We start from the raw sequence: 25,363 nt of genomic DNA, 5'->3' as shown, positions 1-25,363 counted from the left end.
AGTATGCCCTTCCATCTATTTAGGTCTTCTGTGATTTCTTTTAGCAGTTTTTTGTAGTTTTCTTTATATAGGTTTTTTGTCTCTTTAGTTAAATTTATTCCTAGGTATTTTATTCTTTTAGTTGCAATTGTAAATGGGATTCGTTTCTTGATTTCCCCCTCCGCTTGTTCATTGCTAGTGTATAGAAATGCTACAGATTTTTGAATGTTGATCTTGTAACCTGCTACTTTGCTGTACTCATTTATTAGCTCTAGTAGTTTTGTTGTGGATTTTTCCGGGTTTTAGACGTATAGTATCATATCGTCTGCAAACAGTGATAGTTTTACTTCTTCCTTTCCAATTTTGATGCCTTGTATTTCTTTTTCTTGTCTAATTGCTCTGGCTAGAACCTCCAACACAATGTTGAATAATAGTGGTGATAGTGGACATCCTTGTCTTGTTCCTGATCTTAGGGGGAAAGTTTTCAATTTTTCCCCATTGAGGATGATATTAGCTGTGGGTTTTTCATATATTCCCTCTATCATTTTAAGGAAGTTCCCTTGTATTCCTATCTTTTGAAGTGTTTTCAACAGGAAAGGATGTTGAATCTTGTCGAATGCCTTCTCTGAGAATGTTGAATCTTGTCAAATGCCTTCTCTGCATCAATTGAGATGATCATGTGATTTTTCTGCTTTGATTTGTTGATATGGTGTATTATATTAATTGATTTTCTTATGTTGAACCATCCTTGCATACCTGGGATGAATCCTACTTGGTCATGATGTATAATTCTTTTAATGTGTTGTTGGATATGATTTGCTAGAATTTTATTGAGGATTTTTGCATCTATATTCATTAGAGAGATTGGCCTGTAGTTTTCTTTTTTTGTAATATCTTTGCCTGGTTTTGGTGTGAGGGTGATGTTGGCTTCATAGAATGAATTAGGTAGTTTTCCCTCCACTTCGATTTTTTTGAAGAGTTTGAGGAGAGTTGGTACTAATTCTTTCTGGAATGTTTGATAGAATTCAGATGTGAAGCCGTCTGGTCCTGGACTTTTCTTTTTAGGAAGCTTTTGAATGACTGATTCAATTTCTTTACTTGTGATTGGTTTGTTGAGGTCATCTATGTCTTCTTGAGTCAAAATTGGTTGTTCATGTCTTTCCAGGAACCCGTCCATTTCCTCTAAATTGTTGTATTTATTAGCGTAAAGTTGTTCATAGTATCCTGTTATTACCTCCTTTATTTCTGTGAGGTCAGTAGTTATGTCTCCTCTTCCATTTCTGATCTTATTTATTGGCATCCTCTCTCTTCTTCTTTTTGTCAATCTTGCTAAGGGCCCATCAATCTTATTGATTTTCTCATAGAACCAACTTCTGGCCTTATTGATTTTCTCTATTGTTTTCATGTTTTCAATTTCATTTATTTCTGCTCTAATCTTTGTTATTTCTTTCCTTTTGCTTGCTTTGGGATTAGTTTGCTGTTCTTTCTCCAGTTCTTCCAAGTGAACAGTTAATTCCTGCATTTTTGCCTTTTCTTCTTTTCTGATATAGGCATTTAGGGCAATAAATTTCCCTCTTAGCACTGCCTTTGCTGCGTCCCATAAGTTTTGATATGTTGTGTTTTCATTTTCATTCGCCTCGAGTTATTTGCTAATTTCTCTAGCAATTTCTTCTTTGACCCACTCGTTGTTTAGGAGTGTGTTGTTGAGCCTCCACATATTTGTGAATTTTCTGGCACTCCGCCTATTATTGATTTCCAACTTCATTCCTTTATGATCCGAGAAAGTGTTGTGTATGATTTCAGTCTTTTTAAATTTGTTAAGACTTGCTTTGTGACCCAGCATATGGTCTATCTTTGAGAATGATCCATGAGCACTTGAGAAAAAGGTGTATCCTGCTGTGGGATGTAATGTCCTATAAATGTCTGTTAAGTCTAGCTCATTTATAGTAATATTCAGATTCTCTATTTCTTTATTGATCCTCTGTCTAGATGTTCTATCCATTGATGAGAGTGGTGAATTGAAGTCTCCAACTATTATGGTATATGAGTCTATTTCCCTTTTCAGTGTTTGCAGTGTATTCCTCACGTATTTCGGGGCATGCTGGTTCGGTGCGTAAATATTTATGATTGTTATGTCTTCTTGTTTAATTGTTCCTTTTATTAGTATATAGTGTCCTTCTTTGTCTCTTTTAACTGTTTTACATTTGAAGTCTAATTTGTTGGATATTAGTATAGCCACTCCTGCTCTTTTCTGGTTGTTATTTGCATGAAATATCTTTTCCCAACCTTTCACTTTCAACCTATGTTTATCTTTGGGTCTAAGATGTGTTTCCTGTAGACAGCATATAGAAGGATCCTGTTTTTTAATCCATTCTTTTGATTGGGGAATTGAGTCCATTGACATTTAGTGTTATTACTGTTTGGATAATATTTTCCTCTAACATTTTGCCGTTTGTATTATATATATCATATCTGATTTTCCTTCTTTCTACACTCTTCTCCATACCTCTCTCTTCTGTCTTTTTGTATCTGACTCTAGTGCTCCCTTTAGTATTTCTTGCAGAGCTGGTCTCTTGGTCACAAATTCTTTCAGTGACTTTTCGTCTGAGAATGTTTTAATTTCTCCCTCATTTCTGAAGGATAATTTTGCTGGATATAGGAGTTTTGGTTGGCAGTTTTTCTCTTTTAGCAATTTAAATATATCATCCCACTGTCTTCTAGCTTCCATGGTTTCTGCTGAGAAATCTACACATAGTCTTCTTGGGTTTCCCTTGTATGTGATGGATTGTTTTTCTCTTGCTGCTTTCAAGATCCTCTCTTTCTCTTTGACCTCTGACATTCTAACTAGTAAGTGTCTTGGAGAACGCCTATTTGGGTCTAATCTCTTTGGGGTGCGCTGCACTTCTTGGATCTGTAATTTTAGGTCTTTCATAAGAGTTGGGAAATTTTCAGTGATAATTTCTTCCATTAGTTTTTCTCCTCCTCTTCCCTTCTCTTCTCCTTCTGGGACACCCACAACACGTATATTTGTGCAGTTCATATTGTCCTTGAGTTCCCTGATACCCTGTTCAAATTTTTCCATTCTTTTCCTGATAGTTTCTGTTTCTTTTTGGAATTCAGATGTTCCATCCTCCAAATCACTAATTCTATCTTCTGTCTCTTTAAATCTATCATTGTAGGTATCCATTGTTTTTTCCATCTTTTCTACTTTATCCTTCACTTCCATAAGTTCTGTGATTTGTTTTTTCAGTTTTTCTATTTCTTCTTTTTGTTCAGCCCATGTGTTCTTCATGTCCTCCCTCAATTTCTCGATTTCCTTTTTGAAGAGGTTTTCCATTTCTGTTTGTATATTCAGCGTTAGTTGTCTCAGCTCTTGTATCTCATTTGAACTATTGGTTTGTTCCTTTGACTGGGCCATATTCTCAGTCTCCTGAGCATGGACCGTTATCTTCTGCTGCTGGCGTCTGGGCATTTAGTCAGATTTCCCTGGGTGTCGGACCCAACAAGGTTGTAAGATTTTTCTGTGAAATTTCTGGGTTCTGTTTTTCTTATCCTGCCCAGTAGGTGGCGCTCGTGGCACACATTTGTCTCATGTGTTTGGAAGGGATCCCCCAGTCACCGTTCTCCGCGGCCTGTGGATTTCCGATCCAATTCTCTCAGTTGGTTCGGGGGGCCGCGCGTGGTGGGGGCGTCAGCCGCCTCGGCTTGAGGGGACCCTATGGCTCCTTTATTAATTTCCCTATTGGTGTTTGGTTGGACCCAGTCCCTGCCATTGTCGGAAATTCCCTCCTCTCCCTGGAGGGGTGTCGGTCGCCGGCCGCAGCGGGCCCGGGGAATTTGCTACCGGACCAGAACGCCACCCGCGGGGGAGGGCCACTGCGGCTTGGGTAGCCCTCTGATCCGAGACTCGTAGCCAGACCAGGAAGCCGCCCGCAAAAGAGGGGCGCCGGCCGCCGCGGCTTAGGAAACTTGCCTCTCCGAGACTCTCAGCCGGCCCAGGAAGGAGGGAGGGAGGAGCCCCAGCTGCCACAGTTGCCGCTGCTCGGGGGGTCGCGCGCCGCTCGGGGATCTCACCGCAGCCGAGTCTCGCAGTCAGACTAGCCAGTCCAGACTGGGGTACGCTGTGTGTCCGTTCCCTGCCGTGGCCCCGGGAGCTGTTCTGCACTGTTTCTGTTCACCTAGTAGTTGCTCTGGAGGAGGAACTAAGATGCACGTACCTTACTAAGCCGCCATCTTGGCCCCCCCCGTCTTGGGTTTTTACAGGTCGAAAATCAGAGGGCAATTTTGACTTTGAAAGACTGTACCATAACTAAGTTGGTCAGACTTTATTCCTTTCTAACTGTGTATTTCATGTCTGCTGCTAGCAAAATGGTTTAAGGTTCCCTGATATTGTTATGGAAGGAATTTATTTTGTATATTGGGAAATCATGTCCTTTCTAGGATCCAAGTGGTGGAATGTACTGATTTGGAAGGATGCATGTCCCCTTGAAAAGGTGTATTCTAATTTTAAATCCCATTTGATAAAGGCAGAATAATCCTTATCCAATACTGTGTGTTTGAAACTGGAATTGGATCTTCTCCTTGGAGATATGATTTAGTGAAGAATGGTTGTTATGCTGGATTAGGTGACAACATGTCTCCTGCCATTTGGGTGGGTCTTGGTAAGTTTCTGGAGTACTGTAAAAGTGGAAGCATTTTTGAGAATGAAAAATGCATAGAGAGCAGAGCAGAATACCATGTCCATGAGAAGCAGAGTCCACCAGCCAGCAACCTTTGCAGATGAAGTAACATACCTCCCAGGGCACTTCCTGAAACTGGAAGCCAGGAGAAGAAGCTAGCAGATGATGCCATACTCTTCATTTGCCCTTCCAGATGAGAGAGGCATCCTAACCATGTTCACCATGTGCCTTTGCAAAGGACAGAGAAACTGTGACTGTATTCACCATGTGCCTTTTCACTTGAGAGAGAAACCCTGAACTTCATTGGCCTTCTTGAACCCAGGTATCTTTCCCTGGATGCTTTTGATTGGACATTTCTATAGACTTGCTTTATTTAGGACATTTTCTGGGCCTTAGAACTGTAAACAAGCAACTTACTAAATTCCCATTTGAAAAAGCCATTCCATTTGTGGTATATTGCATTCCTGCAGCTAGAAAACTAAAACAGATTTAGGTACCAGAGAGTGGGGTACTGCTGCTGCAGTTAACAATACCAAACATGTTGGAATGGCTTTTTAAAAATGGATATTGGGAAGAATCTGCAAGAATTGTGTGAACCCTGAAAGAGAAGGCCTAGAATGCTGTGAAGAGACTGTTGCTAGAAATGTGGGCTCTAAAGATACCTCTGATGATGCCATAGACAGAAATGAGTCATATGTTATTGCAAACTGAAAGCAAAGTGATTCTTGTCTTCAAATTGCAGATCATTGGGCAGAATGGGCTAGTGGCTTTGTCTAGAAGGTAGATTTTAAATTCCATGAACTTGGATATTTAGTAGAAGAGATCTCCAAATGAAATGTTGAATGTGCTGCCTTGTTTCTCCTCACAGCTTAGTATGAAATGTGACTGGAGAGAGACATGCTGAGACCTGCACTCTTGCATTGAAAGAAACCAGAAGTTGATGTTCTGGAAAATTATGGGTTCCCAGGAAGGGAGACCCTAGAGAATAGTGCTCCATGGTAAGATGGAACCAGTCAGCCTTTTCAGCAAAAACCAGGATCGAACATGGAGTTATCCAGGAAGAATTTGTGGAAACTCCTTGTGTCTGATGGGCATGATGCAAGGCTACTGCCTAGAAAGCCAACGAGAGTGCTGTGGGACCTGTATAAAGAGAGCCACTGCCGGTCTGGACTGTGGGGTTCAGAGAAGGGACACAATGGGAGAAAAATAACTTCAGAGGCAAAACCATGGAAGTTGAGTCAAGAAGCCTCTGACCAGGAGATCAGACCCACCCAAACCCATGGAGAAGGTGAGTTTGCCCCAAATGCTGAGGATGGGCCTTCCACCCCCTTGTAGTGGAAGAGTCATTCCACCTCGGTCCTGGCAGAGAGTTAAGCACATTCACTGGGTCAAGTGAGAGCCTGGCAGCCACCACATTGTGGGGTGTAGCATGTGCTGCAGAGATGACAAAGAGCCTGGGTGCAGCCCCCATGTTGGTAGAGGGTGTACCAAGAAGAAGGTGTTGTACTGGGGGTTGGAGCAAGTGTGCACATTTGTGGGGCAGGCCATTGGGGTGCAACGGTCAAGAAGTCAGTGCATAATTATATGAGTACGCCGTGGCTGGGAGGATGTGGCTGTGCAGGTGTGTGGGTCTCCTGTGCACTGGTCTTGGGTGTGGGGCACTTACACAGAGCTTAGGGGCCTTGGGCTGGGTTTGTAACTGCCTGGGTTCGGCCCAAAGCTCAGAATATGACTTGGTACCGCTCCAGAAGGTCCTTTAACTGTTGTACAGATGCGTAGAGCTGGGGGTGGGGTGGGATGTGGTTGTGCGATTATATGGTCTGAGGGCAGGAGTAGGCTGGGTATGAAGGTAATCACCTGCAGCTTTTTTGTGGTGTTGAACACCTACATGGTGCAGGGAAGGGATGGTGTGTCTCTGGGGGGCAGTGGGAGTGGGGGGAGACTGCACTTGTGCAAGAGAGGTGGGCTGGGCTTGGGCCATCAAGGGCATGCTTGGGGTGGGGGTGGGGATGAGGGTGGGGGTGGGAGGTGGGTACACACTTTGGGTTTGTCATGGAGGTGACACTTGGAGTGCAGGGAGGAGATGACAGGTGACGGTGTTCATGTGTGTGGAGTGTGGGGTGAGTTCTGGGTCATGGGGCTGCACTGGTGAGGGTAGTACTTTCAAGAAACTCAGCTTGGCTTACTTCCTAGTTCTGATTCCCTATCTGTGTACTCAGAGGACTCTGGGCTTCCATTTGGAAAGGGGCACATTAGGCTGTTTGCACCAGCCAGAGGGTCTCTGATTCTCTGCATCTCAGTTCTTCACTTTTTGCAAGCAGGGTCTCCCTATGTGGTGTAGGATACTCTCCCAGGTCATTTACACCCTGGAATTGCTGTCTCAGTCTCCTTCCCATCCCTTCTCTAGCTGTTCCTTGGAGGAGGGGTGTACTCCACCTATTCTATTCTGCTATCTTCCCGGAACCTCTTACCAGGTGCTTTAGAGACCAGTTCTTTGACAGCAGATACTATGAAGTCACTCCCCCAACATCAGTACAAACATAAGTGTTAGGTGGTGCTATTCTCTTCAACCTTGACTATTTCAGGGAGGAGGCATTTTTGATTCACTCCTCTCAGTTGTACCTGGAGACTTGCATCCCAGCTCTGAGCACTGTGTTCTGCATTGCCCAGTCCTGCAGGATAGAACAATCCAGAACATGCAGACACCTGGCAGAATACACTCATGTTGAAGCAGAGTGCCCTTTCCTGACCTTTGAGGAGCTTCTGAACTGACTGGAGGACTTGATTTTTGACATGGTAGAGAGTCTTGAAATCACCTACAGCAAACACAGTATATGAGTTCAACCCAAACATCAAGCCCCCCAAACAGCTTTTCAAACAAATGAACTATTCAGATGCCATTGTGTTTCTAAAAGAATACAATATAAAGAGAGAAGATGGAACTTTTTATGAATTTGGAGAAAATATCCCAGAAGCTCCTGAGAGATTGATGAACAGACAATATTAATGAACCAATCTTGCTGTGTTGATTTCCTGTAGTGATCAAATCCTTCTGTATGCAGCCATGTCCTAAGGATTCCTGCCTCACTGAGTCTGTCCACAAATTGATGTCTAATGTTAGTGAGATTGTGGGTGGCTCAAGACATAGTTTCACACTTCACACTGGGAGTGTGAAGACATACTGGCAGACTATTAAAGGGAAGGGATTGACCCCACACAATATTATTGGTATATAGATCAGAGAAGATATGAAACATCCTTATGGAGGATATGGCTTAGGCTTGGAAACATTCTTAACTTGGATTCTCAGTAGGTATCACATCTGAGAGATATGCTTATACCCTTGATTTGTCCAGTGCTGTAAGCCATAACCAATTCCTTTTGAACCATTAGGAAAGAACACATTTTGTGAAAGGAAAAGACTGCCTCTTTAAAAAAGAAACAGCCAAAATTTTCCTTTTTTTGTTCCATTGGGATATAACCTTCTGTTTTCTCTTTCTGATTTTTATCCCTACTACCATAAAAGTGACATTGTTGTTGTCATTTATAAAAAAACAAAATCCATTACAAAGTTTTGGGAAAATAATGTGGCATATAACCCTGAGGATATGGATTCATTTCAGCACTTTAGTATCCAAATATAGCATGCTTTTAATTAAACAATTTTAAGTGATGTTATAAGGCATCCCAGTAACTTAATCTTTCTGTCTTTTCAAGTGTAGCTGGAATTTAATTTATATAATTTTATTCTATTAATGAGCTAAAAATCCTGGGTAAAATTTGGTAATATGGGCATGAAAATTTGCTATTTTTAGAACTTGATATCATTCAGCAGTAGACTTGGGATCAAATTAATACTGTCTTTTCAATCCATCATCAATCTTTTCTAAATCTATATAACTACCTATAATTCTAAGACATATAAGTGATACAGAAAAATTTGTAATAATAGAATTGTCTTCAAGAATTTAAAGTAAGAGAATGTTTCTTTTTTACTAGTTAAATGATTCACATCTCTCCTAGCATTGGAAAGATTTAGTTAAAGAGGCAGACTGATCTTCCTAAGTAAGTAAGAATAAATGAATTTGTAGCTAAAAGAATCTGTAGCTGGAATCTTAATAGTGACTGAAAGTGGGTGTTTGAGTTGTCCCCAACCTGTTTTCAGATCTAATCTATGTTACCTTATTAAATCACAGTGGGCTTATTGAATGATTTCTTTTCAGATTTAGTTAATTTCTCCCCAAAAATGCATGTCATATATTCTCAATAGGTTGTATTTCCAGCAATCAATATATGTACAGATATAAAATTAAACAAATATCCATTCACATAGGTCCTAAAAGAATTGTATAACTTGGAATAAATGTAACCACACCAAGGAGGTTTGGGCCCTGAATGGCAAAAATTATAAAGCATAGCTGAAAAAAATTGAAGAACATGTAAATAAATGGGAAGACATCCTGTGTTCATGGATAAGAAGGCAATATTGAGATATCAATACTCACTAAGAGATCTACAGATTCACTACAATACCTATCAAAATCTCAACAGCCTTTTTTGGAAAGAAATGGAAAAGCTTAAGGTCAAATTCACATGGAATTACAAGGAACTCCAAATACCCAAATCAGTATTGCAAAGGAAGATCAAAGTTTGATGGGTCACATTTCAAAATTTAAATGCTATTAAAAGACCACAGTTATCAAGAGAGTGTGGCACTGGCATAACTTTAGATACATAGATAACAGCAATCTAAGACATCCTCTAAAAAACCCTCCCCAGAGATTCAACAAATAAAAGGGCAAATCCCAGTTGCTTGCACTTTGGAAGATGGTAGAGACTGGAGAAGGACTCCATAAACCCCAAATGGAAGAAATATTAAAATGGCAGGTAGGAAATTTCAATCCCATATATGCTAGTCCCATTCCCCTCCTCTCACTTGGTCCCACACTACTCCTGAGCTGCTCAGAGGCTGTGGCCTGAGTCCATCCCATGGGCAAAAGAGGTTATAGAACCATGCTTGGCAGTAAATTAGAATCACATGAATCTCCAGATGCAGGGACCCAAGTCCCCAGAGGCTCTAGGTAGAACACAAGCATCTTAAGAATGCTGCATAGATGGGGGCTCCATAAGACCAAAAAGTCTGGCAAGTGGGGCACTCACTCAGTCCAGTTTCTGCTGGCAGGACCACCTACATGCAAATCAGACTTTTCTGGAGTGAACTGCATTTCTGAATTACCCCATTTGGCTCCCCAGGCAGTGATACCCTAATAGGGAAAAACCTGGAACTGGGAAGAAAAGTCTGCACAAAAACAAACAACAGATCAAGATTCCCATAGGAAGAACAGAGGAAAGGAAAGTTTCTCCTGGAGGAGAAAAATGTAGATACACAAAAAGTCTAATCTTTAAAACTGTACCACATATCCAGAGCAAGAATCAGATGAAAAAGAGATGAAATAATCTTATCAATTAAACACTGTCTCTTCTAAAAGTCTAGAATAAGAGGGGCTAAGCATAAAAAAAGCCTTAAAACAAAGTCATTCAACAATAAAATCCTAGGCAAGAGAAACTCTCCTTCAAAGTGGACTCATCTAGATAATGAAATGCCTAGACATCAGCAAGAAATTACAGGTAATACTAAGAAACAGGAAGATGTGTCCCAGTCAAGGGAACAAAACATCAAAGGAGACACAGAACTTGCAGCATCTAATCACAGAATTTCAAACAAATAAAATCAATTCAAGGAGATGATGGACATGATGGAAAATATGGCAAAAGAGATAACAAAAAACTTGTAAGCATAAAGAAGAATCTGAAAGTCTGATAAGAAACATAACAGAAATGATGGGGATGACAGTCACAAAAGAAGAAATTAAAAACACAGTAGAGGCACATACAGCCGATTTGAACAGGCAGAAGAAAAATCAGTGGTCTAGAAGATAGGACAATTGAAATCTCACAGATTAGAAGAACAGAGAGAGAAAAGAATGCAAAAATTAAAGTGTCTTGGAGATTTGAGGGTCAGCAAGAAGTACATAAACACATGTATCATAGATATCTCAGAAGGCGAAGAGCAGGAACAAGGTCAGAAAGAAATTTGCAGAAATCATGGCCCCAAATTTCCAAACTCTTATGAAAACGTAACCATTCATGTCCCAGCATCCCAACATACTCCAAACAGAATAAATTCTAATAGACCTACTCCAAGACACATACTAATCAGAATGTCAAATGCCAAAGATGAAAACAGAATTCTGAAAAGAGCAAGAGAAAAGTGATTTATCACATACAAGGGATCTGTAATGAAGCTCATTGCTGACTTCTTAACAAAAACATTGGAGGCAAGATAGCAGTGGTATAATACAATTAAGGTATTGAATGAGAAAAATTACAGACTAAAATTCTTTACTTGGCAAACTGATTTTTAAAAAATGCATGAGAAGTTAAAATTAGTCACAGATAAATAGAAACTTAGAGAGTTCCTCAGCAAAAGATCTTTTTGATAAGATATACTAACAGGACATCTGCAGGTTGGAAGGAAAAGACTGGAGAGTCAGTCTTGGAGCAGTGTGGAGAAATGAAGATTATCAATAAGTGTAATTAAAAGGGTAAAAAGAGAGACAAAATAGATAATAGCATATAAAATCTAAAGGATAAATTGGCTGAAGTAAATACTGCATTTGCAGTAATAACATTGAATATTACTATTAATTTCCTCAATCAAAAGACATAGGTAGGGTGAATGGATAACAAAGAAAAAGCATTATCCAGCTATATGGTTATTACAAGAGATTTACCATAGACCCAAGGACACAAATAGGTTGAAAGTGAAAGGTTTGAAAAGACATTCCATACAAATTGTAACCAAAAATCTGGGGTACGTATACTGATTTCAGACAAAATAGACTTTACATTCAAGACTGTTATAGGGTACAAAGGAGGGTACTATATATTAATAAATGGGGCAATCTACCAAAAAGATTTTTATACAAATATTTATACATGAGGCAGACTCTGGCAAAACTGAAGGGAGAAATAGATGCCTCTCCAATAGTAGTTGGAGACTTCAATACAATGCTCTCCTCAGTGGATAGAACATCTAGACAGAGAATCATTAAGGCAACAGAGAATTTCAATAAAATGCTGAATGAATTAGTCCTAACAGATATATACAGAACATCAAACCTCAATACAGTTGCATATACATTCTTCTCAATTGCTCATGGATTATTCTCCAGGATAGACCATGTTTTGAATCACAAAACAAGTCTCAATAAATTATAAAATAATGAAATTATACAAAACATTTTCTATGATGATTATGGAATAAAGCTTGAAATCAATAACAGGCAGAGAAATGGAAAATCCACAAATATATGGAAGCTAAATAACATACTCTTAATCAGTATGTCAAAGAAGAAATTGGAAGAGAAACCTGTAAGTATCTTGAGATGGAAGAAAACAAGAGTCCTTTATAAGCAGAGTGAAACTCAAAGAAAGCCACAGGCAATAAGAAACTGAAATCAGGGAAACATGGAAGAGAACAGAGGCCAGGAAACACCACCATGTGTATTGCCATGTGACAAGCTAAGGACAATATATCAGAACTTATGGGATGCAGCAAACACAGTGCTGAGAGGGAAATTTATAGCCCCTAAAAGTTTACATTTCAAAAAGAAGAGATAAAATGAAAAAACCTAATTGCACACCTGGAGGAACTAAGAAAAAGTTAACAATCTAATGCAAAAGCAAGCAGAAGGGAACATATAATAAAAATTAGAGCAAAAATAAATGGAATTAGAGCAGAAAAAATGGAATTGAGAGTAGAAAACAATAGAATTAACAAAGCAACAAATTGGTTCTTTAAGAAAATCAATAAAATTGACAACCCTTAGTTAGACTGATAAAAGAAAAAAAAGAGAGAAGATTCAAACAAATAAAATCTGAAGTGAGAGGAAAGGTTATTACTACTGAGCCTACAGAAATAAAAAGGATCATAAGAGAGTACTATGAACAACCATATTCCAAACAATTAGACAATCTATTTTGTGAAAATGCTGGAGTTGTATAGGAAATTTATCTGATTAGTTAGGATTCTGAGTATTGAAATATTCAAGATTGAAATTATATAACTATAAATCCTCCTCATAATTTATCAAATTTATCATGGGACCTTCATGCTGTCTTTTTACAAATCCTGGACAATCAACCCTGAGACATGGAGTCCTGGTACTCTCAGATCCCAGCTTGAAGATTCTAAGCAGAAACTGAGTCTGGTGCTATAGATATATCCTATATAAGGAAATTGTTGGTTTTTATATATTAACCTTGTTTCTTGCTGTATTCTTTTATTGTTCTAGCAAAGCTTTTCTTAAATTTATCTCAGATTTCCATGCACATAATAACAAGTACAGTGATTTGAATGTGTATGTACCCCAGAAAAATATTTTTTAAAATTTATTCCATTCCTAGGGCGGGCCGCGGTGGCTCAGCGGGCAAAGTGCTTGCCTGCTATGCCGGAGGACCTCGGTTCGATTCCCGGCCCCAGCCCATGTAACAAGAACGGAGAAACAGAATACAATAAAACAAGAAAATGTTTAAAAATGTTTCCCTTTCTTCCTTCCTTCTATCCTTCCTTCCTTCTCTCTGTCTTTCCTTTAAAAAAAAAAAAAAAAAAAAAAAAAAAATTTATTCCATTCCTATCAGTGTGAACTCAACATTAGTAGGACCTTTATTGAGGTTACTTCAGTAAATGTGGCCCACCTCAGTCAAGATAGTTATTAATCCTATTATTGGAGTACTTTATAAGAAGAATGAAACTTAGGGGAAAAAAGCCACAGAAAGTAAGAAGCTGAAATCAAGAAAATCCAGAAGAGAACAGATAGTCCAGGAGGGGCTGCCATATGGATTGACATGTGACAAGCCAAGAACCAAGAATTGCCATCAGCCAGTCCTGGAATGCCTCAGGCTTCTGGGAGAAAGCATCTCTTTCACCATGCCTTCATTGGACTTTTTTTAGCTTCCAAATTGTAGGCAAATAAATTCCCATTGTTTAAGCCAGCCCATTTCATGGTATTTCATGGTATTTGACACTCTAGGAAAATAAAACAACACATTTGCTTGTGTTTCCCCAATATTATATAATTCTTAAGCAATTACAGGTAATAAGTACAGCAATGCCGGTGGATATTTGTTAAATCCATTTTAATAGACTTCAACATTAAGATCAATGAAGGAGAAAAAGCGGTTAGTTAATTCAACAAACATTTATTGTAAACTTGTTGTATATATGTTACTAGAGTAAAAATTTAAGAAAAACAAGTTTACAACACAAATAGTGGATCCTTATTATAACAAATGCACCACACTAATGCAAGGGGTTTATAGGGTGTTATATGGGAACTCTGTATTTTATGCATGATTTTTCTCTAAACCTACAATTTCTCTAATAAAAAAAGAAAAGAAAGAAATCTATTGCACAAGAAATACCATTCCAGATACTCGAAGTCCAACATCAAATAAAATGTAAAATTCCCTACCTCCATGGAATTAATGTTCAAGATTTTTGTGAGGAGACTATAAGTCAAGGTCCCCACTAGAAACAGGTGTCACACTCAGTTGGGACAATGGAGGAGAGTCAATAAAAGGACTCTTGACAACCCATGGGCAGGTTTAGTGAACCACCCTGTGAAGAAACTATCAACACCAGGTCTGAAGTGAGAAAATGAACAATTACTGGGATCAGGCAGAAAATGTCACCCCAATAGAAGCTATGACCTTAGGAATAAGAACATTGTAATGTTGGAAACATGACTCAGCAAACAGAGTCATCAGAATGCATACTCCATGTCCACTTGCTTAACACCCTCTAATGTCCTATCCTCTGGTAAGCAATCATAAACCTACTCTATGCTTCTTCCTACAAGTCCATCCACATATGTCTCCTTCAGATGTTGTCACCAATTTTCCATTCTTACTGTTTTCTGACCCCCAAGTGCCAGTGAAGTGATTGAGCCATTGTACCAGAATCAATATAAATCTCAACTCAGAATCTCTGTATTCATCACAAAGTGTACGTATATACCTTGCTAAAGTGTGCACACTGGAAAGATTTCATTTCACCATATCCTTTCAGAAACACCTCACTGGGACTATAATTGCAGCCACATTCATTTCTAGATGATTCTACCATACATAGTAGGTTGTATGTGAAAGAGATTCAGCCTGTCTCTGGCTACAGAGATCTCCCTTGGGAGTGCTTGGGAATGATTCACAGTATATATTTTTGACTAAATAACCAGGAATTTATTCAAAGGGACCCAGCTTCCTTATCAGTTGAAGACTGCTGTCCATAAATTAGGATCTATAAAGGAACTGGAAAGATAGATTTGAATTCCTATGTGGAGACTTATGTTAATTTCTACCTATGAGAACTAGAATTTCATACTCTTACACATATACTCCTACATACAAATCCCTACATGTCACTTGTTCACAAACATGTCTGCATATTGGAAATGCCTGGAGAGTTTAAAAATATATGTCAGGATATCATTAGACACACATATCTACATCTGTATCTATTATCTTTATATATCTATGTATAGACATTTATAGATACATATATATACATATTTACATATCTTTATACTTATGTATACACACACCAACTAAAGGTATGTATATAAAGGATGGGCTTCTCCTAAATGCATGGTGAGAACATTCATATGATCAATTGGACCCTATCTAAGTCTGTTTCATTCTTAGTAGTCTAATATCCTAAGTATCCATCTTCACGGATACCGCTCGTTGCTTATTTTACTATTGAGCAAGATCTTGATTTCCTTTGGTGTGGATTAGACATTGTATGTTTCCTTCTGGCCATACTTTGGTTTTTACTTCCATTATGGGCCTTGTGTCCATAAGGGAATTTGTACGGACAGGTTTCTCGTGAGTTACACTAGGAACACTTCTTGGGATTTAGAGAAATATGTAAGAAGTCTATTGTTCCCTACTTTTTTCTCAGCTGATAATAAACTTTCATTTTCACCAATTGAAAGTTCTTAAACCTGTACAAAGAATCTTGTTCGAGTCAGCCTTAAAAGCCTGATTCCCCAGGAAAGGTGTCCAGAGCAGACACTCAGGTTTTTCCCAACTGCATCCAAATGTCCTCTGATGAGATTGCTTCAGGGTCTGATTAGAACCACACTTTGCATTTGGCGAAAACGAAACCTTTAATAATATCATTCCCCAGCCTTGCAAATAGCAGAAATACAGTGAGACTCCCTTCAAAGATGGACGCGAAGATTTGTGGGAAATGTAGTCTGGACCCCTACAGACGCGTCGCACGGCACTCTGGGAACGAACGGTAGGTTTCTTCTGCGCGTGCGCAGCCGGAGTCACGAGGCTTCTTTCTTGTCTCTCGGGCTTCCCCTGAAGTGACTTGGATCGCCTCAGAGTGAACCCCGCGCACCTGGGGATAAGAGCACATGGGGGACAGCCGTGAATGGCGGGCCTGTGTCTCGAGCGAGAATGGCAAGTCCCTGGGAAGCCCCCAACTGCCATCAGACGTATGCACTCCATGTCCAGGGAGGCCCAAGGCAGGCGGTGAGGATTGGATGTCCAGGGCCTTCCACCGTGCACTACCGCTGTGTCCCCCGTGCCACAACGACAATTAAAACAGATAGTTAAAAGTCCTTGCCTTAAGGCATCCCTGTTCCCTTTATTCTGCTCTCTAGAGTTTTCTGTGCTGAGAAAACAAAGATCTGATATACCCGAAAGAAAGAATAGTATCTCATCCTTTGGTGCACTGTAAATTCTTTGTGCTTATTTGCCAGAAAGGCACAGTCGATATAGTTAAATCAGTTGAGAAAAGTTTACATTCATCCCTCTGAAGAGCTGCAGATTAAGGCCACACGATTGTGTTCGAGTCGCACATGGGCAGATCCCACCATCTCAACGTGGTCCTACTGATGTCTTTACACAGCCCACAGCGCCCAGTTCTGTAGGGCACTACTCCCCTCTGAAGTATCAGAGTTTTAGTAGGCGAAGGTAGGAGCTGTGATGCTTACTAGATCTCTTGACCCCTATTCTCTTTCTCTCCCCCCAGCTGAACCATCACAGTTCTCTGCATCTTCCTAAGAGCCACAGAAATGAAAAAGTCTCAGGTGAGCTCTTTTCATTCCCACTTTGTTTTGTAATGGATTTAGGAGTTTTATAAAAGTCCATACATTAATTGAAAAAGGAGAGCTAGAAATAGATAAAATCAATCTTGAGGGTACATTTCCCATTAATCCTGATGTCTGCTGTTAGCATTTGGTAGGTAACCTGTGTTAGGGCAAGTAGCTTCCCTCCAGTTACCAGTTTACTAAGATGTCATGTCAGTGATGAGTTTGCATTGAATTCTATTGAGTACTTTTTGCATATTTATTGAAAGAAAGCTGTAGTTTCTTTGATCAGTAAATATGGTGAATGCTGTAATCTGCTTTCTAATATGAATGTATTAAATTCTTAAATAGGCTGTACTTACTAATAAATGATGAATTTTTATTGTTCTTAACAATAAATAAATGTTCTTAAGGGTTCTGTTGTTACTGTTTTGCTGAAATTATATTTAGGATTTTTATTTTTATATTCCCAAACTAGATTAGACTATAATTTTCCTGTGTTCCTACCTAATAATGATGTCATGGTTATAGTTTCCAAAGGAAATGGGGACACTTTTTTTTTCTGTTCTTTCTTTTACTTTGTAGTAATTTAGATGAGAAAATTGCTTGTTACTTGTATGTTTTTGTAAAACTTACCTATAAAATTGTGCCATTGGAGACTTTTGGGGTGCAGATTTTGATTATTGAATTAAGAAATATCTATAGTCATATATCTATCCTGAATTTTTTCATTAAATTTTTATCCTTACATTTTTGTAGAAAGTTGTTTATTTCCATTTATATTTTTAGATGTATATTCATGAGCTGCTCTTAGGATTTTAGAATCTTTATGTGTCCTTTGTCATATAAGTATTTCTTTTCTTGATCAGTTTTTTTATTTTATTTTAGTGTTGAGGCTGCTGATCAGAATAAACAAAATATGTTCTAGTTGGCCCAATCCAGAACTTAAAATATTAGTGCCCTAGTGTTGGTAACATTTTGTGCTGGCTCTGTGCTGTAAATATTTGAGTACAGGAAATGTGAACTCACCATATTTATGTTCTCCACCTCTCCAGACCCACGTGCCAGTGCATTTATTGAGAATATACTTTCTCTTCTGAAATGCCTTGACACCTCTGTTCAAGGGGCTCCGTATATGTCATCCCTTTCTGAAGTCTGTTTACTTGATTGTTCTATGTTTATCCTTTTGCAGTTATTATAGTGTTTTAGTGTCTTTTACAGTAAGATTTGAAATGAGGTAATGTGTCTTCCAAATTTGTTCTTTATCAATTGTTTTGAATATTGTGGATCACTTGCAATTTATATAAATATTTTAAAATAAGCTTCTTAGAAAAAGCCTGCTGAGATTTTTAAAAAAACAAAACAAAAAAAACAAACAAAAACCTGAGATTTTAATTTTGATTGCATGATATCTTTATCATATTGAGTCTTAAAGATCATGAACACAGTATTTCCCTCCATTTATTTAAGTCATAACAAAGGGTTTTAACGTGAAAAAGGACTGATTTGACATCTATTTCTAAAGAATAACTTTGATACTATTCGAGAATATAATAACAATAATGGAAACATGAACAATGCAGGTGGCTATTTTAGTAATTCTAGCAAGAAATGATACTCATAAGGGTGTTAGCAGTTATGAAACTTCAAAGTGGTCAGATTCTGGATGTATTTTGGAGGTAGAACCAACAGAATCAGAGTGCCTGTTTCCCTGCAGCCTTGCAAATAGAGGGTGTTCTCTCAAATTTTCTGAGTTGTTGCCAGGTGTGGTAAAAACATGATATCTTTTATGTTCTGAATTTGATAAGCTTTTATGTTCTGATGAGTAAAGTGGAGCAGCTTTTATTGTTTGTGGCTCTTTTGTATTTTTAAAGGGTGTGACAATATCATTTATTTGCATATGCTATGACTGTTTACCTAGAAAATCTTATGACCAACTATCAGATTTAATAACAGTTCAGTTAAGATATCCTAATGCAAAAAATATAAACAAAGGGCATAGCTTTCTTTATAAAGACAAAACCCAGTTGCACAATGCAAAGGAAGAAATCCCATTTACAAGAACAGCAACAAAATTTGGGCATTAATTTAAGAAAAATACAATTATATGATGAAAACTACCAAAGCTTACAAAAATATTATGAAAGTAGATTTTTAAGAAATGAGAACATGCACCATATTTATGAATGAGAAGCCTGAATATTTTAAAGATATCTATTCTTCATGAAATATTTACCAATTTTTTCCATTCCAATAAAAATGGATTTTGTTAGTGCTTTACTCGTTAACTCTTGTAAATATTGCACAAAATTGGCAAGAAACTTTTTGAACAGGTGTTTTTTTAAAAACATTTTTATTGTGAAATATAACATATGCAGATATTGATATATTTCAAAGCAGAATTTAACAAGAAGTTACAGGGCAAATTTCAAAGTAGGGTATGAGTTACAGTTCCACAATTTCAGGTATTTCCTACTAGCTATTCCAAATCACTAGTGACAAAAAAGAAATACCAGTATAATAATTCAATAGTCATAATCATTAGTTAATTTTATCTTCTCTCTAACAACTCCTCCCTCTGATTTGATCTTTCTCCCAATATTCAGGAATATTTGTGCAATGATCATTCTGACTTCTTCATGTTGAAAAGGGGTGCTGATGTTATGGGATAGGGGGATGCAACTGGTTGGTGTTCTTTGAGAGACTGGTACCTCTGGGTTTCAGGGTTTCTCTGACATAGGAACCATCTAGTATTTTAAGTTTCTGGAAAATGAACTTAGTCAGTGAAAATTTTATGGTGTCTCAGATAGAGCCATGGATATTGTTTATGGTTTTTAGGAAGACTGTTGGTTGTGCTTGGCATGCTGTGGCAATTTACAATATCTAGCTGAAGCTTGCATAACAGTAACCTCCAGAATAGCCTCTTGACTCTGTTTAAACTCCCTTAGCCACTGAAACATATTTGTTACATGTTTTTTCTGCCCTTTGGTCAAGTAGGCATTGTCAGTCCCATGATGCCAGCCAGGCTCATCCCTGAGAGTCATGGCCCACATTTCCAGGGAGACCCACACCCCTGAAAGTCATGTCCCATGTCGTGGGGAAGATAATGAATTTATTACAGAGTTGTGCTTAGAGAAAGAGGGAGGCCATATCTGAGCCACAGAAGAGATTCTCTGGAAGTGAACCACCATGTCAGTCCCATGTTGCATTTGGAGTTGTCTAAGGTTACCTCTATCCTGAACATATAGAATTTAAAAATGATAGTACAGGTATGGGGTTTTTTTCTGACTCTTAAAAGCTTAATAAAATATTGGGCCTCAAATAAGTGGCTTTTCCAGGATCACCTAGGACAGTGCTAGGAGTAGAGCACAGAGGTGTTCAGTTTGTCTCAGTAAGTCACCAGAAGATTCTTATCAGAACTGCCTCTTGTGAAACAGCAACCAGTTAGAACAGCAGGATTAAGACATTTTCTCTTATTAAACATCCCTTTTTTTCAGAAGTTCCTGATTTGAGATATAAATAATATTAATGAAATATTAATCCTCTTTTACTATTTTGTGAGTTGATTAGAGGGAACATAAATTGTTCATAAGTCAGTAGGAAAAAAGTTTAATTCACCTAGTAAAAATCTGGGTTTAAGCCTAGGTGATCCTCTAAGAGATGTACAAATTCAGGTGGTGAAAGGTGTTGTGTTAAGATTTTTAGGCAGGCAGATAAGGAGCTCACCAGATCTCTCATGACTCCATTCCTCTTTTTCTACCTCAGCTTAGCCATTGCAGTTCTCTACATTCTTCCAAGAGGGGCAGAAAATAGACACGTCTCAGGTGAGTTATTTCTTAACACATTGTTTATGGTGGGTTTTATAGATATTTAGGGATCCGCACATTAAAATAGAAAAGTAGAATTAAAGATAGATAAGAATCATTTAGGGGGCATATAGACAAGCAGAACAGCAGGGAGAGTCAGCATGCAGGAAAATTCAGGTCCTCTGGTGTTACAGATTTCCGAAGTGGAGGTGAGAGTTTATTTCTGAACTTTCTGAAAGCTGCAGAAGAAAGTCAGGCAGATAATATTTATTTAACGACTTGAAATGATAGAGAAAATAAACCAAACTTCATAGAAACAAAACACACTGAAATCTGGAAAAACTTCCTGATGTTCTTCATGCAGGTGACAGGGCAGATGTTTTCAGTAAGAAAGTTGAGAAAACCATCCTTGGACAACTGAATTGCATTGGTGCCTCTGTTGTCAATTGACCAGATGGGTCTAATCTAAATTTTTCATTGTATCAGGTCCCAGTTACCAGTGTCTTGGCTGGTACTTACTGTCATAATTACTGTTGTGTTATAGTAAGACTTGAAATATGGTAGTGTAAGGCCTCCGAGTTCTACTTCTTCAAGAATGTATTGACTCTTTTAGGTCTGTTGCATTTTTCTCAGAACTTTATCATTTCCCACAGGAAACATTGCTTGGGAGTTTTTCACTGTAGAGGTGAATGAAATGTTGGATGTCTTTCATTAATTTTATTCCCAGATATTTAATCTATTTTGACACTATTATAAATGATATTTCTTCAATTTCATTTTCCAGTTTGTTTTTAGTTCATTAAAATCAATGGATTTTCAAATATTGATCTTTTATCTAGCCATTTTAATATATTCACCTATTAGTTTTAGTAGCTTATTTGTAGATTCTTTTGTATTTTAGATGTGCACCATCATGTCTTTTCACATAAAAACAATTTTCCATCTCCCTTCCTTATCTATTTTATCTTTAATTATGTTTTTTAGTTTATTGCTAAGACTTCCAGTACATGTTGACAGGAAGTAGTAATAACAGACATCCTTGTCTTATACCTCACTTGAAGGGGAAAGTACTCAATATTTCACCATTAAATCTTATTTTCCTTCTCTGTATTTTTTTGTACATATTCTTTATTAGAATAAAGAGGTTTCCTTTCTGTTTTAAGTTTCCCAAGTATTTTTATCACATATGTGTATTAAATTTTGTCAACTGCTTTTTCTATTTCTAGTGAGACTATCATATAATTTTATTCTTTCATTCTCTTAGGGATAAATTCTGTTGAATGGTTTTTTAAATGTTTAATGCAGACTTGCATTCTTGAGATAAATCCCATATGATTATGATGCAGTATTCTTTACCTGTATGTCTGGTTTCAGTTTGTTAATATGTGAATTAGTACTTTGAGTCTAAATTAATAGGGAGATATTGCTCTGTGTGAGATTCTGACATCAATGTACTGCTCTTATAAAATGAGCTTGGAAATAGTTCATTCTTTCCTGTTCTGTGAAAGAATTTGTGTTAGATTGCAGTTATGTCCTTCTTAAATGTTCATATGTTATGGAAACATATACCACTGAAGCCTGATTTTCTTTGCGATTACTTCTAATTATGTGTTCAGTTCTCTAATGTACTTTTATTTTTTTTGGATGAGCAGGCACTGGGAATCAAACTCAGGTCTCTGGCATGGCAGGCAAAAATTCTGTCTCTGAGCCACCATCACACCACCCTCTGATGTTCTTTTAAAGTCTGAACAATCCTATTTCTTCTGGTATCTTTTTGTATATGACAGTATTATTGAGGTAATTCACATGTCACATACATACAGTTCACATATTTAATGTATACAGTTCCAGTATTTAGTAAATTCACCAATTTGTGTAATCTTTGCCATAATCAATCTTAGAATATTTTTGTCACTGAAAATGAAAAAAAATCACTTGAAATGTTTGATCAGAAATCACTCTTCTCTCTTGAGGGCCCCCCCCATTCCAGGCCTAAACAACCACTAATTTAATTCTGTGCATGGATTTGCCTGTTCTGACCATTTCATATAAATGGAATCATATAATATATAGTCTTTGTATCTGGCTTCTTTCACTTGCTGTCATGCTTTCACAGTTCACCCATATTGTAACATGTGTCAGTACTTCATACATTTTATAGCCAAATAATATTCCATTACATGAATATACTACATTTAATAGTTCTAATTTTTCCACATCCTTTTTACAACTTGATCTATTTTGCTTTTTTAAGAAAATTGTAGTCATCCTAGTGAGTATGTAGTGATACCACCTTTGGTTTTGATTTTCATTTCCCTTGTGATTAATGATATTGAGCATCTTTTCATGTACCTATTATCCATTTGAGTATCTTCTTTAAGGAAATATCTATTTAAGTCCTTTGCCCATATTTTAACTGGGTCATTGGCTTTTTTTGTTGAGTTATAAGAGTTCTTTATGTGTTCTTGATACTAGAACCTTATCAAATATATGATTTGCAAATACTACCTCCCATTTTGTTGGCTGTCTTCACTCTTTTGATTGTATCCTCTCATACTTACACATTTGTTTAGTTTTGTTTATGTCCAGTTCATATTTCTTTTGTTGCTTATACTTTTGATGTTATTTCTATGTAATCATTGCCAAATCTAAGGTTGTGAAGATTAGTATCCAATTTCTTTCAACAGTTTTATTCTTTTTCTTCCAATGTTTAGACTTTGATACATTTTGAGTTATTTTTCTATAAGAGAAGTTGTGGACTTATCCTACAATCATGTGTAAATGATAGGATTCCCATGAACCACCTTATTATTAACACCTTACATTGGTGTGGGATATTGGTTACAATTGATGATAGCACATTGTAGTAATTGAAGTGTAAACTGTAGTCCACTGTTTAATTTAGGGTTCATTGTGTGGTGTAGTTCCATGGATTTTTAAAATGTTTATTCCTTTACCATATATACCATCTAACATTTCCCTTTTGAATCACATTCAGGTATATATTTCAGTGCTGTTAATTGTATTCAGAATATTGTGCTACCATCACCACCATCCATTACCAAAACATTTCCATCATTCCAGTTAAGAACCCTGTTCATTTTTTTTTATTTTATTTTTATTTTTTTATTTTTATTAACGGAAAGAAAGAAAAAAAGAAAAAAAAAAGAAATTAACACAACATTTAGAAATCATACCGTTCTACATATGCACTCAGTAATTCTTAACATCATCACATAGATGCATGATCATCGTTTCTTAGTACATTTGCATCGGTTTAGAGGAACTAGCAACACAACAGAAAAAGATATAAAATGTTAATATAGAGAAAAGAAATAAAAGTAGTAATAATAGTAAAAAACAACAACAAAAAAACCCCTATAGCTCAGATGCAGCTTCATTCAGTGTTTTAACATGATTACTTTACAATTAGGTATTATTGTGCTATCCATTTTTGAGTTTTTGTATCTAGTCCTGTTGCACAGTCTGTATCCCTTCAGCTCCAATTACCCATTATCTTACCCTGTTTCTAACTCCTGCTGGACTCTGTTACCAATGACATATTTCAAGTTTATTCTTGAATGTCCGTTCACATCAGTGGGACCATACAGTATTTGTCCTTTAGTTTTTGGCTGGACTCACTCAGCATAATATTCTCTAGGTCCATCCATGTTATTACATGCTTCATAAGTTTATCTTGTCTTAAAGCTGCATAATATTCCATCGTATGTATATACCACAGTTTATTTAGCCATTCTTCTGTTGATGGACATTTTGGCTGTTTCCATCTCTTTGCAATTGTAAATAACGCTGCTATAAACATTGGTGTGCAAATGTCCGTTTGTGTCTTTGCCCTTAAGTCCTTTGAGTAGATACCTAGCAATGGTATTGCTGGGTCGTATGGCAATTCTATATTCAGCTTTTTGAGGAACCGCCAAACTGCCTTCCACAGTGGTTGCACCATTTGACATTCCCACCAGCAGTGGATAAGTGTGCCTCTTTCTCCCCATCCTCTCCAGCACTTGTCATTTTCTGTTTTGTTGATAATGGCCATTCTGGTGGGTGTGAGATGATATCTCATTGTGGTTTTGATTTGCATTTCTCTAATGGCCAGGGACATTGAGCATTTCTTCATGTGCCTCTTGGCCATCCGTATTTCCTCTTCTGGTAGGTGTCTGTTCAAGTCTTTTTCCCATTTTGTAATTGGGTTGGCTGTTCATTTTAAACCTTAACTTCTCATTCCCTATTGTATTAGTTTGCAAGCTAACACAATGTGGTATACCAGAAATGGAATGGCTTTTTAAAAAGGGAATTTATTAAGCTGCAAATTGACAGTAATAAGTCTGTGAAAATGTCCAAATTAAGGCAAGGCTATAAAAATGTCCAAACTAAGACATCCAGGGATAGATTACCGTGGATCAAGAAGGCCAGTGATGTTTGGTGTTTCACCACTGACAGCTGCTAGCTTTATCTCCAGGCTTCTTCAGTGGTTCCCTCAGGGTCCTTTTCCTTCTCCATCTCCAGAAGTCTCTGGCTGTGTGGGCTCTGTTGGCTCTGTTGGCTCTCAAGCTTTTTCCAAAATGGTCCCTTCTTAAAGGGCTCCAGTAAGTAACCCCAGCTTGAATGGGTGGAGAAATATCTCCATGGAAACCATCTAATCAGAAGTTACCATATGCAACTGGGTGGGTCACATCTCCGTGGAAACAATCAAAAGATCCCACCTAGCAATAGTAAA

General features: G+C 37.7%; 1 protein-coding gene, 1 long non-coding RNA gene and 1 pseudogene across 17 annotated transcripts in view; all 3 read left to right on the top strand.

Annotated features, from left to right (window-relative positions):
- LOC143688442 (zinc finger protein 510-like) overlaps nt 1-18,111 on the top strand; it is a 53,549-nt gene extending 35,438 nt beyond the window's left edge. For 11 of the 15 annotated variants that reach the window (XR_013178029.1, XR_013178027.1, XR_013178015.1 and 8 more), the window contains 4 exons: nt 4,852-4,980; nt 5,527-5,946; nt 15,910-16,023; nt 16,765-18,111. The gene's annotated coding sequence lies outside the window, so the exon portion shown is untranslated. The remainder of the gene's footprint in view (nt 1-4,851; nt 4,981-5,526; nt 5,947-15,909; nt 16,024-16,764) is intronic. The other 4 variants (XR_013178084.1, XR_013178098.1, XR_013178045.1 and 1 more) reach the window with 3 other exon arrangements.
- On the top strand, nt 5,938-8,388 carry LOC143688425 (asparagine--tRNA ligase, cytoplasmic pseudogene; annotated as a pseudogene).
- Nucleotides 18,112-20,138: 2,027 nt separating the features above from the next.
- Nucleotides 20,139-25,363, top strand: part of LOC143688438 (uncharacterized) — a 33,047-nt gene continuing 27,822 nt past the window's right edge. Inside the window, exon 1 of one of the 2 annotated variants that reach the window (XR_013178003.1) lies at nt 20,139-20,646. This is a non-coding gene — a long non-coding RNA (uncharacterized LOC143688438). The remainder of the gene's footprint in view (nt 20,647-25,363) is intronic. The other variant, XR_013178002.1, reaches the window with a different exon arrangement.

Source organism: Tamandua tetradactyla, chromosome 1 (assembly GCF_023851605.1).
Source record: "Tamandua tetradactyla isolate mTamTet1 chromosome 1, mTamTet1.pri, whole genome shotgun sequence".
In the NCBI taxonomy this organism is placed as follows: domain Eukaryota; kingdom Metazoa; phylum Chordata; class Mammalia; order Pilosa; family Myrmecophagidae; genus Tamandua; species Tamandua tetradactyla.
Note: the sequence above shows the minus strand (reverse complement) of the source record. Positions and strands in the feature narration are given on the sequence as shown.